This window comes from Lathamus discolor, unplaced genomic scaffold (genome assembly GCF_037157495.1).
Source record: "Lathamus discolor isolate bLatDis1 unplaced genomic scaffold, bLatDis1.hap1 Scaffold_218, whole genome shotgun sequence".
Lineage (NCBI taxonomy): Eukaryota > Metazoa > Chordata > Aves > Psittaciformes > Psittacidae > Lathamus > Lathamus discolor.
This window is the reverse complement of record NW_027069247.1, coordinates 42,501-54,402: the sequence shown is the minus strand read 5'-3', so window position 1 is coordinate 54,402 and position 11,902 is coordinate 42,501.

Genomic DNA, 11,902 nt, shown 5'->3' with positions numbered 1-11,902 from the left:
GTCTCTAGGGTCTCTATAGTGTTTCTATAGGGGTCTCTAGTGTCTCTATAGGGTCTCTATAGGGTCCTAGGGTCTCTATAGGGTCTCTATAGGGTTCGTAGGGTCTCTATAGGGTCCCTAGGGTCTCTTAGGGTCTCTATAGGGTTCCTAGGGTCTCTATAGGGTCTCTAGGGTCTCTCTAGGGTCTCTATAGGGTCTCTTGGGTCTCTATAGGGTCTCTATAGGATCCCTAGGGTCTCTATAGGGTCTCTATAGGGTTCCTAGGGTCTCTATAGGGTTCCTAGGGTCTCTATAGGGCCTCTATAGGATCCCTAGGGTCTCTATAGGGTCTCTATAGGGTTCCTAGGGTCTCTATAGGTTCCTAGAGTCTCTATAGGGTCTCTATAGGGTCTCTAGGGTCTCTATAGGGTCTCTATAGGGTCCCTAGGGTCTCTATATGGTCTCTATAGGGTTCCTAGGGTCTCTATAGGGTTCCTAGGGTCTCTATAGGGTCCGTAGGGTCTCTATAGGGTCTCTATAGTGTTCCTAGGGTCTCTATAGGGTCTCTAGGGTCTCTATAGTGTCTCTATAGGGTCTCTAGTGTCTCTATAGGGTCTCTATAGGGTCCCTAGGGTCTCTATAGTGTCTCTATAGGGTTCCTAGGGTCTCTATAGGTTCCCTAGGGTCTCTCTAGGGTCTCTGTAGGGTCTCTAGGGCCTCTATAGGGTCTCTATAGGGTCCCTAGGGTCTCTATAGGGTCTCTCTAGGGTTCCTAGGGTCTCTATAGGGTCCCTAGGGTCTCTATAGGGTCTCTAGGGTCTCTCTAGGGTCTCTGTAAGGTCTCTAGGGTCTCTCAAGGGTCTCTATAGGGTCTCTAGGGTCTCTATAGGGTCTCTATAGGGTCCCTAGGGTCTCTATAGGGTCTCTATAGGGTCTCTATAGGGTCTCTAGGGTCTCTATAGGGTCTCTAGGGTCTCTCTAGGGTCTCTGTAAGGTCTCTAGGGTCTCTCAAGGGTCTCTATAGGGTCTCTAGGGTCTCTATAGGGTCTCTATAGGTCCCTAGGGTCTCTATAGGTCTCTATAGGGTCCTAGGGTCTCTATAGGATCCCTAGGGTCTCTATAGGGTCTCCTAGGGTCTCTATAGTGTCTCTATAGGGTCTCTAGTGTCTCTATAGGGTCTCTATAGGGTCCCTAGGGTCTCTATAGGGTCTCTATAGGGTTCCTAGGGTCTCTATAGGGTCCCTAGGGTCTCTATAGGGTCTCTATAGGGTTCCTAGGGTTCTATATAGGGTCTCTAGGGTCTCTCTAGGGTCTCTATAGGGTCTCTTGGGTCTCTATAGGGTCTCTAGTGTCTCTATAGGATCTCTATAGGGTCCCTAAGGTCTCTATAGGGTCTCTATAGGATCCCTAGGGTCTCTATAGTGTCTCTATAGGGTTCCTAGGTCTCTATAGGTTCCCTAGAGTCTCTATGGGGACTCTATAGGGTCTCTAGGGTCTCTATAGGTCTCTATAGGATCCCCTAGGGTCTCTATAGGGTAATCTATAGGGTCCTAGGGTCTCTATAGGGTCTCTATAGGGTTCCTAGGGTCTCTAAAGGGTTCCTAGGGTCTCTATACGGGTCCGTAGGGTCTCTATAGGGTCTCTATAGGGTTCCTAGGGTCTCTATAGGGTCTCTAGGGTCTCTCTAGGGTGTCTATAGGGTCTCTAGGGTCTCTATAGGGTCTCTATAGGGTCCCTAGGTCTCTATAGGGTCTCTAGGGTCTCTCTAGGGTCTCTGTAGGGTCTCTAGGGTCTCTCTAGGGTCTCTATAGGGTCTCTAGGGTCTCTATAGGGTCTCTATAGGGTCCCTAGGGGTCTCTATAGGGTCTCTATAGTGTCTCTATAGGGTCTCTAGTGTCTCTATAGGGTCTCTATAGGGTCCCTAGGGTCTCTATAGGGTCTCTATAGGGTTCCTAGGGTCTCTATAGGGTCCCTAGGGTCTCTATAGGGTCTCTATAGGGTTCCTAGGGTCTCTATAGGGTCTCTAGGGTCTCTCTAGGGTCTCCTATAGGGTCTCTTGGGTCTCTATAGGGTCTCTAGTGTCTCTATAGGATCTCTATAGGGTCCCCTAGGGTCTCTATAGGGTCTCTATAGGATCCCTAGGGTCTCTATAGGGTCCCTAGGGTCTCTATAGGGTCTCTATAGGATCCCTAGGGTCTCTATAGGGTCTCTATAGGGTTCCTAGGGTCTCTATAGGGTCCGTAGGGTCTCTATAGGGTCTCTATAGGGTTCCTAGGGTCTCTATAGGGTCTCTAGGGTCTCTCTAGGGTCTCTATAGGTTCCCTAGGGACTCTATAGGGTTCCTAGGGTCTCTATAGTGTCTCTATAGGGTCTCTAGTGTCTCTATAGGGTCTCTATAGGGTCCCCTAGGGTCTCTATAGGGTCTCTATAGGGTTCCTAGGGTCTCTATAGTGTCCCTAGGGTCTCTATAGGGTCTCTAAGGTCTCTCTAGGGTCTCTATAGGGTCTCTAGGGTCTCTCTACGGTCTCTATAGGGTCTCTAGGGTCTCTATAGGGTTCCTAGGGTCTCTATAGGGTCTCTATAGGGTCTCTATAGGGTTCCTAGTGTCTCTATAGGGTCCCTAGGCTCTCTATAGGGTCTCTATAGGGTCTCTATAGGGTTCCTAGGGTCTCTATAGGGTCCCTAGGGTCTCTATAGGGTCTCTAGGGTCACTATAGGACTCTATAGGGTCCCCAGGGTCTCTATAGGGTCTCTATAGGGTTCTCTAGGGTCTCTATAGGTTCCCTAGGGTCTCTATAGGGTCTCTAGGGCTTCTATAGGGTCTCTATAGGGCCTCTAGTGTCTCTATAGGGTCTCTATAGGGTCCCCTAGGGTTTCTATAGGGTCTCTATAGGGTCCCTAGGGTCTCTATAGGGTCTCTATAGGGTCTCTATAGGGTCCTTAGGGTCTCTATAGGGTCTCTATAGGGTTCCTAGGGTCTCTATAGGGTCCCTAGGGTCTGTATAGGGTCTCTATAGGGTTCCTAGGGTCTCTATAGGGTCCCTAGTGTCTCTATAGGGTCTCTAGGGTCTCTATAGTGTCTCTATAGGGTCTCTAGTGTCTCTATAGGGTCTCTATAGGGTCCCTAGGGTCTCTATAGGTCTCTATAGGGTTCCTAGGGTCTCTATAGGGTCCCTAGGGTCTCTATAGGGTCTCTATAGGGTTCCTAGGGTCTCTATATGGTCTCTAGGGTCTCTCTAGGGTCTCTATAGGGTCTCTTGGGTCTCTATAGGGTCTCTAGTGTCTCTATAGGATCTCTATAGGGTCCCTAGGGTCTCTATAGGGTCTCTATAGGATCCCTAGGGTCTCTATAGGGTCTCTAGGGTCTCTATAGGGTCTCTATAGGATCCCTAGGGTCTCTATAAGGTCTCTATAGGGATCCTAGGGTCTCTATAGGGTTCCTAGGGTCTCTATAGGGTCCGTAGGGTCTCTATAGGGGTCTCTATAGTGTTCCTAGGGTCTCTATAGGGTGTCTAAGGTCTCTCTAGGGTCTCTATAGGTTCCCTAGGGACTCTATAGGGTTCCTAGGGTCTCTATAGGGTCTCTATAGGGTCTCTAGTGTCTCTATAGGGTCTCTATAGGGTGCCTAGGGTCTCTATAGGGTCTCTATAGGGTTCCTAGGGTCTCTATAGGGTCACTAGGGTCTCTATAGTGTCCTCTATAGGGTCTCTATAGGGTCCCTAGGGTCTCTGTAGGGTCTCTATAGGGTCTCTATAGGGTTCCTAGGGTCTCTATAGGGTCCCTAGGGTCTCTATAGGGTTCCTAGGGTCTCTAAAGGGACACTATCGGGTCCCCAGGGTCTCTATAGGGTCTCTATAGGGTTCCTAGGGTCTCTATAGGTTCCCTAGGGTCTCTATAGGGTCTCTAGGGCCTCTATAGGGTCTCTATAGGGCCTCTAGTGTCTCTATAGGGTCTCTATAGGGTCCCTAGGGTCTCTATAGGGTCTCTATAGGGTCCCTAGGGTCTCTCTAGGGTCTCTAGGGTCTCTCTAGGGTCTCTATAGGGTCTCTAGGGTCTCTATACGGTCTCTAGGGTCTCTATACGGTCTCTATAGGGTCTCTAGGGCCTCTATAGGGTCTCTATAGGGTCCCTAGGGTCTCTATAGGGTCTCTATAGGGTTCCTAGGGTCTCTATAGGGTCTCTAGGGTCTCTGTAGGGTGTCTATAGGGTCTCTACGGTCTCTATAGGGTCTCTATAGGGTCCCTAGGGTCTCTATAGGGTCTCTAGGGTCGCTCTAGGGTCTCTGTAGGGTCTCTAGGGTCTCTCTAGGGTCTCTATAGGGTCTCTAGGGTCTCTATAGGGTCTCTATAGGGTCCCTAGGGTCTCTATAGGGTCTCTATAGTGTCTCTATAGGGTCTCTAGTGTCTCTATAGGGTCTCTATAGGGTCCCTAGGGCTCTATAGGGTCTCTATAGGGTTCCTAGGGTCTCTATAGTGTCCCTAGGGTCTCTATAGGGTCTCTAGGGTCTGTCTAGGGTCTCTGTCGGGTCTCTAGGGTCTCTCTAGGGTCTCTATAGGGTCTCTATAGGGTCCCTAGGGTCTCTATAGGGTCTCTATAGGGTCTCTATAGCGTCTCTAGGGTCTCTATAGGGTCTCTATAGGGTCCCTAGGGTCTCTATAGGGTCCTAGGGTCTCTATAGGGTCTCTAGGGTCTCTATAGTGTTTCTATAGGGTCTCTAGTGTCTCTATAGGGTCTCTATAGGGTCCCTAGGGTCTCTATAGGGTCTCTATAGGGTTCGTAGGGTCTCTTTAGCGTCCCTAGGGTCTCTATAGGGTCTCTATAGGGTTCCTAGGGTCTCTATAGGGTCTCTAGGGTCTCTCTAGGTTCTCTATAGGGTGTCTTGGGTCTCTATAGGGTCTCTATAGGATCCCTAGGATCTCTATAGGGTCTCTATAGGGTTCCTAGGGTCTCTATAGGGTTCCTAGGGTCTCTATAGGGTCTCTATAGGATCCCTAGGGTCTCTATAGGGTCTCTATAGGGTTCCTAGGGTCTCTATAGGTTCCCTAGAGTCTCTATAGGGTCTCTATAGGGTCTCTAGGGTCTCTATAGGGTCTCTATAGGATCCCTAGGGTCTCTATATGGTCTCTATAGGGTTCCTAGGCTCTCTATAGGGTTCCTAGGTCTCTATAGGGTCCGTAGGGTCTCTATAGGGTCTCTATAGGGTTCCTAGGGTCTCTATAGGGACTCTAGGGTCTCTCTAGGGTGTCTATAGGGTCTCTAGGGTCTCTATAGGGTCTCTGTAGGGTCCCTAGGGTCTCTATAGGGTCTCTAGGGTCTCTCTAGGGTCTCTATAGGTTCCCTAGGGTCTCTATAGGGTCTCTATAGGGTCCCTAGGGTCTCTATAGGGTCTCTATAGGGTCTCTATAGGGTCTCTAGGGTCTCTATAGGGTCTCTATAGGGTCCCTAGGGTCTCTATAGGGTCTCTATAGGGTTCCTAGGGTCTCTATAGGGTCCCTAGGGTCTCTATAGGGTCTCTAGGGTCTCTATAGTGTCTCTGTAGGGTCTCTAGTGTCTCTATAGGGTCTCTATAGGGTCCCTAGGGTCTCTATAGTGTCTCTATAGGGTTCCTAGGGTCTCTATAGGGTCCCTAGGGTCTCTATAGGGTCTCTATAGGGTTCCTAGGGTCTCTATAGGGTCTCTAGGGTCTCTCTAGGGTCTCTCTAGGGTCTCTGTAGGGTCTCTAGGGTCTCTCTAGGGTCTCTATAGGGTCCCTAGGGTCTCTATAGTGTCTCTATAGGGTTCCTAGGGTCTCTATAGGGTTCCTAGGGTCTCTATAGGGTCCCTAGGGTCTCTATAGGGTCTCTGTAGGGTTCCTAGGGTCTCTATAGGGTCTCAAGGGTCTCTCTAGGGTCTCTATAGGGTCTCTTGGGTCTCTATAGGGTCTCTAGTGTCTCTATAGGTTCTCTATAGGGTCCCTACGGTCTCTATAGGGTCTCTATAGGATCCCTAGGGTCTCTATAGGGTCCCTATAGGGTCTCTAGGGTCTCTATAGGTTCCCTAGGGTCTCTCTAGGGTCTCTGTAGGGTCTCTAGGGCCTCTATAGGGTCTCTATAGGGTCCCTAGTGTCTCTATAGGGTCTCTATAGGGTTCCTAGGGTCTCTATAGGGTCCCTAGTGTCTCTATAGGGTCTCTAGGGTCTCTCTAGGGTCTCTGTAGGGTCTCTAGGGTCTCTCTAGGGTCTCTATAGGGTCTCTAGGGTCTCTATAGGGTCTCTATATGGTCCCTAGGGTCTCTATAGGGTCTCTATAGGGTCTCTTTAGGGTCTCTAGGGTCTCTATAGGGTCTCTATAGGGTCCCTAGGGTCTCTATAGGGTCTCTATAGGGTTCCTAGGGTCTCTATAGGATCCCTAGGGTCTCTATAGGGTCTCTAGGGTCTCTATAGTGTCTCTATAGGGTCTCTAGTGTCTCTATAGGGTCTCTATAGGGTCCCTAGGGTCTCTATAGGGTCTCTATAGGGTTCCTAGGGTCTCTATAGGGTCCCTAGGGTCTCTATAGGGTCTCTATAGGGTTCCTAGGGTCTCTATAGGGTCTCTAGGGTCTCTCTAGGGTCTCTATAGGGTCTCTAGTGTCTCTATAGGATCTCTATAGGGTCCCTAGGGTCTCTATAGGGTCTCTATAGGATCCCTAGGGTCTCTATAGAGTCTCTATAGGGTTCCTAGGGTCTCTATAGGTTCCCTAGAGTCTCTATAGGGTCTCTATAGGGTCTCTAGGGTCTCTATAGGGTCTCTATAGGATCCCTAGGGTCTCTATAGGGTATCTATAGGGTCCCTAGGGTCTCTATAAGGTCTCTATAGGGTTCCTAGGGTCTCTATAGGGTTCCTAGGGTCTCTATAGGGTCCGTAGGGTCTCTATAGGGTCTCTATAGGGTTCCTAGGGTCTCTATAGGGTCTCTAGGGTCTCTCTAGGGTGTCTATAGGGTCTCTAGGGTCTCTATAGGGTCTCTATAGGGTCCCTAGGGTCTCTATAGGGTCTCTAGGGTCTCTCTAGGGTCTCTGTAGGGTCTCTAGGGTCTCTCTAGGGTCTCTATAGGGTCTCTAGGGTCTCTATAGGGTCTCTATAGGGTCCCTAGGGTCTCTATAGGGTCTCTATAGTGTCTCTATAGGGTCTCTAGTGTCTGTATAGGGTCTCTATAGGGTCCCTAGGGTCTCTATAGGGTCTCTATAGGGTTCCTAGGGTCTCTATAGGGTCCCTAGGGTCTCTATAGGGTCTCTATAGGGTTCCTAGGGTCTCTATAGGGTCTCTAGGGTCTCTCTAGGGTCTCTATAGGGTCTCTTGGGTCTCTATAGGGTCTCTAGTGTCTCTATAGGATCTCTATAGGGTCCCTAGGGTCTCTATAGGGTCTCTATAGGATCCCTAGGGTCTCTATAGGGTCCCTAGGGTCTCTATAGGGTCTCTATAGGATCCCTAGGGTCTCTATAGGGTCTCTATAGGGTTCCTAGGGTCTCTATAGGGTCCGTAGGGTCTCTATAGTGTCTCTATAGGGTTCCTAGGGTCTCTATAGGGTCTCTAGGGTCTCTCTAGGGTCTCTATAGGTTCCCTAGGGACTCTATAGGGTTCCTAGGGTCTCTATAGTGTCTCTATAGGGTCAATAGTGTCTCTATAGGGTCTCTATAGGGTCCCTAGGGTCTCTATAGGGTCTCTATAGGGTTCCTAGGGTCTCTATAGTGTCCCTAGGGTCTCTATAGGGTCTCTAAGTTCTCTCTAGGGTCTCTATAGGGTCTCTAGGGTCTCTCTACGGTCTCTATAGGGTCTCTAGGGTCTCTATAGGGTTCCTAGGGTCTCTATAGGGTCTCTATAGGGTCTCTATAGGGTTCCTAGTGTCTCTATAGGGTCCCTAGGCTCTCTATAGGGTCTCTATAGGGTCTCTATAGGGTTCCTAGGGTCTCTATAGGGTCCCTAGGGTCTCTATAGGGTCTCTAGGGTCACTATAGGGACTCTATAGGGTCCCCAGGGTCTCTATAGGGTCTCTATAGGGTTCCTAGGGTCTCTATAGGTTCCCTAGGGTCTCTATAGGGTCTCTAGGGCCTCTATAGGGTCTCTTGGGTCTCTATAGGGTCTCTAGTGTCTCTATAGGATCTCTATAGGGTCCCTAGGGTCTCTATAGGGTCTCTATAGGGTTCCTAGGGTCTCTATAGGGTCCCTAGGGTCTCTATAGGGTCTCTATAGGGTTCCTAGGGTCCCTATAGGGTCCCTAGGGTCTCTATAGGGTCTCTAGGGTCTCTATAGTGTCTCTATAGGCTCTCTAGTGTCTCTATTGGGTCTCTATAGGGTCCCTAGGGTCTCTATAGGGTCTCTATAGGGTTCCTAGGGTCTCTATAGGGTCCCTAGGGTCTCTATAGGGTCTCTAGGGTCTGTCTAGGGTCTCTGTAGGGTCTCTAGGGTCTCTCTAGGGTCTCTCTAGGGTCTCTAGGGTCTCTATAGGGTATCTATAGGGTCCCTAGGGTCTCTATAGGGTCTCTATAGGGTCTCTATAGGGTCTCTAGTGTCTCTATAGGGTCTCTATAGGGTCCCTAGGGTCTCTATAGGGTCTCTATAGGCTTCCTAGGGTCTCTGTAGGGTTCCTAGGATCTCTATAGGGTCTCTATAGGGTTCCTAGGGTCTCTATAGGGTCTCTAGGGTCTCTCTAGGGTCTCTATAGGGTCTCTTGGGTCTCTATAGGGTCTCTAGTGTCTCTATAGGATCTCTATAGGGTCCCTAGGGTCTCTATAGGGTCTCTATAGGATCCCTAGGGTCTCTATAGGGTCTCTATAGGGTCTCTAGTGTCTCTATAGGGTCTCTATAGGGTCCCTAGGGTCTCTATAGGGTCTCTATAGTGTCTCTATAGGGTCTCTAGTGTCTCTATAGGGTCTCTATAGGGTCCCTAGGGTCTCTATAGGGTCTCTATAGGGTTCCTAGGGTCTCTATAGGGTCCCTAGGGTCTCTATAGGGTCTCTATAGGGTTCCTAGCGTCTCTATAGGGTCTCTAGGGTCTCTCTAGGGTCTCTATAGGGTCTCTTGGGTCTCTATAGGGTCTCTAGTGTCTCTATAGGATCTCTATAGTGTCCCTAGGGTCTCTATAGGGTCTCTATAGGATCCCTAGGGTCTCTACAGGGTCCCTAGGGTCTCTATAGGGTCTCTATAGGATCCCTAGGGTCTCTATAGGGTCTCTATAGTGTCTCTATAGGGTCTCTAGTGTCTCTATAGGGTCTCTATAGGGTCCCTAGGGTCTCTATAGGGTCTCTATAGGGTTCCTAGGGTCTCTATATTGTCCCTAGGGTCTCTATAGGGTCTCTAAGGTCTCTCTAGGGTCTCTATAGGGTCTCTAGGGTCTCTCTAGGGTCTCTATAGGGTCTCTAGGGTCTCTATAGGGTTCCTAGGGTCTCTATAGTGTCTCTATAGGGTCTCTATAGGGTTCCTAGTGTCTCTATAGGGTCCCTAGGGTCTCTATAGGGTCTCTATAGGGTCTCTATAGGGTTCCTGGGGTCTCTATAATGGCCCTAGGGTCTCTATAGGGTCTCTAGGGTCACTATAGGGACTCTATAGGGTCCCCAGTGTCTCTATAGGGTCTCTATAGGGTTCCTAGGGTCTCTATAGGTTCCCTAGGGTCTCTATAGGGTCTCTAGGGCCTCTATAGGGTCTCTATAGGGCCTCTAGTGTCTCTATAGGGTCTCTATAGGGTCCCTAGGGTTTCTATAGGGTCTCTATAGGGTCCCTAGGGTCTCTATAGGGTCTCTATAGGGTCTCTATAGGGTCCCTAGGGTCTCTATAGGGTCTCTATAGGGTTCCTAGGGTCTCTATAGGGTCCCTAGGGTCTCTATAGGGTCTCTATAGGGTTCCTAGGGTCTCTATAGGGTCCCTAGGGTCTCTATAGGGTCTCTAGGGTCTCTATAGTGTCTCTATAGGGTCTCTAGTGTCTCTATAGGGTCTCTATAGGGTCCCTAGGGTCTCTATAGTGTCTCTATAGGGTTCCTAGGGTCTCTATAGGGTCCCTAGGGTCTCTATAGGGTCTCTATAGGGTTCCTAGGGTCTCTATAGGGTCTCTAGGGTCTCTCTAGGGTCTCTATAGGGTCTCTTGGGTCTCTATAGGGTCTCTAGTGTCTCTATAGGATCTCTATAGGGTCCCTAGGGTCTCTATAGGGTCTCTATAGGATCCCTAGGGTCTCTATAGGGTCTCTAGGGTCTCTATAGGGTCTCTATAGGATCCCTAGGGTCTCTATAAGGTCTCTATAGGGTTCCTAGGGTCTCTATAGGGTTCCTAGGGTCTCTATAGGGTCCGTAGGGTCTCTATAGGGTCTCTATAGGGTTCCTAGGGTCTCTATAGGGTCTCTAGGGTCTCTCTAGGGTCTCTATAGGTTCCCTAGGGACTCTATAGGGTTCCTAGGGTCTCTATAGGGTCTCTATAGGGTCTCTAGTGTCTCTATAGTGTCTCTATAGGGTGCCTAGGGTCTCTATAGGGTCTCTATAGGGTTCCTAGAGTCTCTATAGGGTCCCTAGGGTCTCTATAGTGTCTCTATAGGGTCTCTATAGGGTCCCTAGGGTCTCTGTAGGGTCTCTATAGGGTCTCTATAGGGTTCCTAGGGTCTCTATAGGGTCCCTAGGGTCTCTATAGGGTCTCTAGGGTCACTATAGGGACACTATAGGGTCCCCAGGGTCTCTATAGGGTCTCTATAGGGTTCCTAGGGTCTCTATAGGTTCCCTAGGGTCTCTATAGGGTCTCTAGGGCCTCTATAGGGTCTCTATAGTGCCTCTAGTGTCTCTATAGGGTCTCTATAGGGTCCCTAGGGTCTCTATAGGGTCTCTATAGGGTCTCTAGTGTCTCTATAGGGTCTCTATAGGGTCCCTAGGGTCTCTATAGGGTCTCTATAGGGTTCCTAGGGTCTCTATTGGGTCTCTAGGGTCTCTGTAGGGTGTCTATAGGGTCTCTACGGTCTCTATAGGGTCTCTATAGGGTCCCTAGGGTCTCTATAGGGTCTCTAGGGTCTCTCTAGGGTCTCTGTAGGGTCTCTAGGGTCTCTCTAGGGTCTCTATAGGGTCTCTAGGGTCTCTATAGGGTCTCTATAGGGTCCCTAGGGTCTCTATAGGGTCTCTATAGTGTCTCTATAGGGTCTCTAGTGTCTCTATAGGGTCTCTGTAGGGTCCCTAGGGTCTCTATAGGGTCTCTATAGGGTTCCTAGGGTCTCTAAAGGGTCTCTAGGGTCTCTATAGGGTCTCTTGGGTCTCTATAGGGTCTCTAGTGTCTCTATAGGATCTCTATAGGGTCCCTAGGGTCTCTATAGGGTCTCTATAGGATCCCTAGGGTCTCTATAGGGTCTCTAGGGTCTCTATAGGGTCTCTACAGGATCCCTAGGGTCTCTATAGGGTCTCTAGGGTCACTATAGGAACTCTATAGGGTCCCAGGGTCTCTATAGGGTCTCTATAGGGTTCCTAGGGTCTCTATAGGTTCCCTAGGGTCTCTATAGTGTCTCTAGGGTCTCTATAGGGTCTCTATAGGGCCTCTAGTGTCTCTATAGGGTCTCTATAGGGTCCCTAGGGTCTCTATAGGGTCTCTATAGGGTCCCTAGGGTCTCTATAGGGTCTCTATAGGGTCTCTATAGGGTCCCTAGGGTCTCTATAGGGTCTCTATAGGGTTCCTAGGGTCTCTATAGGGTCCCTAGGGTCTCTATAGGGTCTCTATAGGGTTCCTAGGGTCTCTATAGGGTCCCTAGGGTCTCTATAGGGTCTCTAGGGTCTCTATAGTGTCTCTATAGGGTCTCTAGTGTCTCTATTGGGTCTCTATATGGTCCCTAGGGTCTCTATAGGGTCTCTATAGGGTTCCTAGGGTCTCTATAGGGTCCCTAGGGTCTCTATAGGGTCTCTAGGGTCTGTCTAGGGTCTCTGTAGGGTCTCTAGGGTCTCTCTAGGGTCT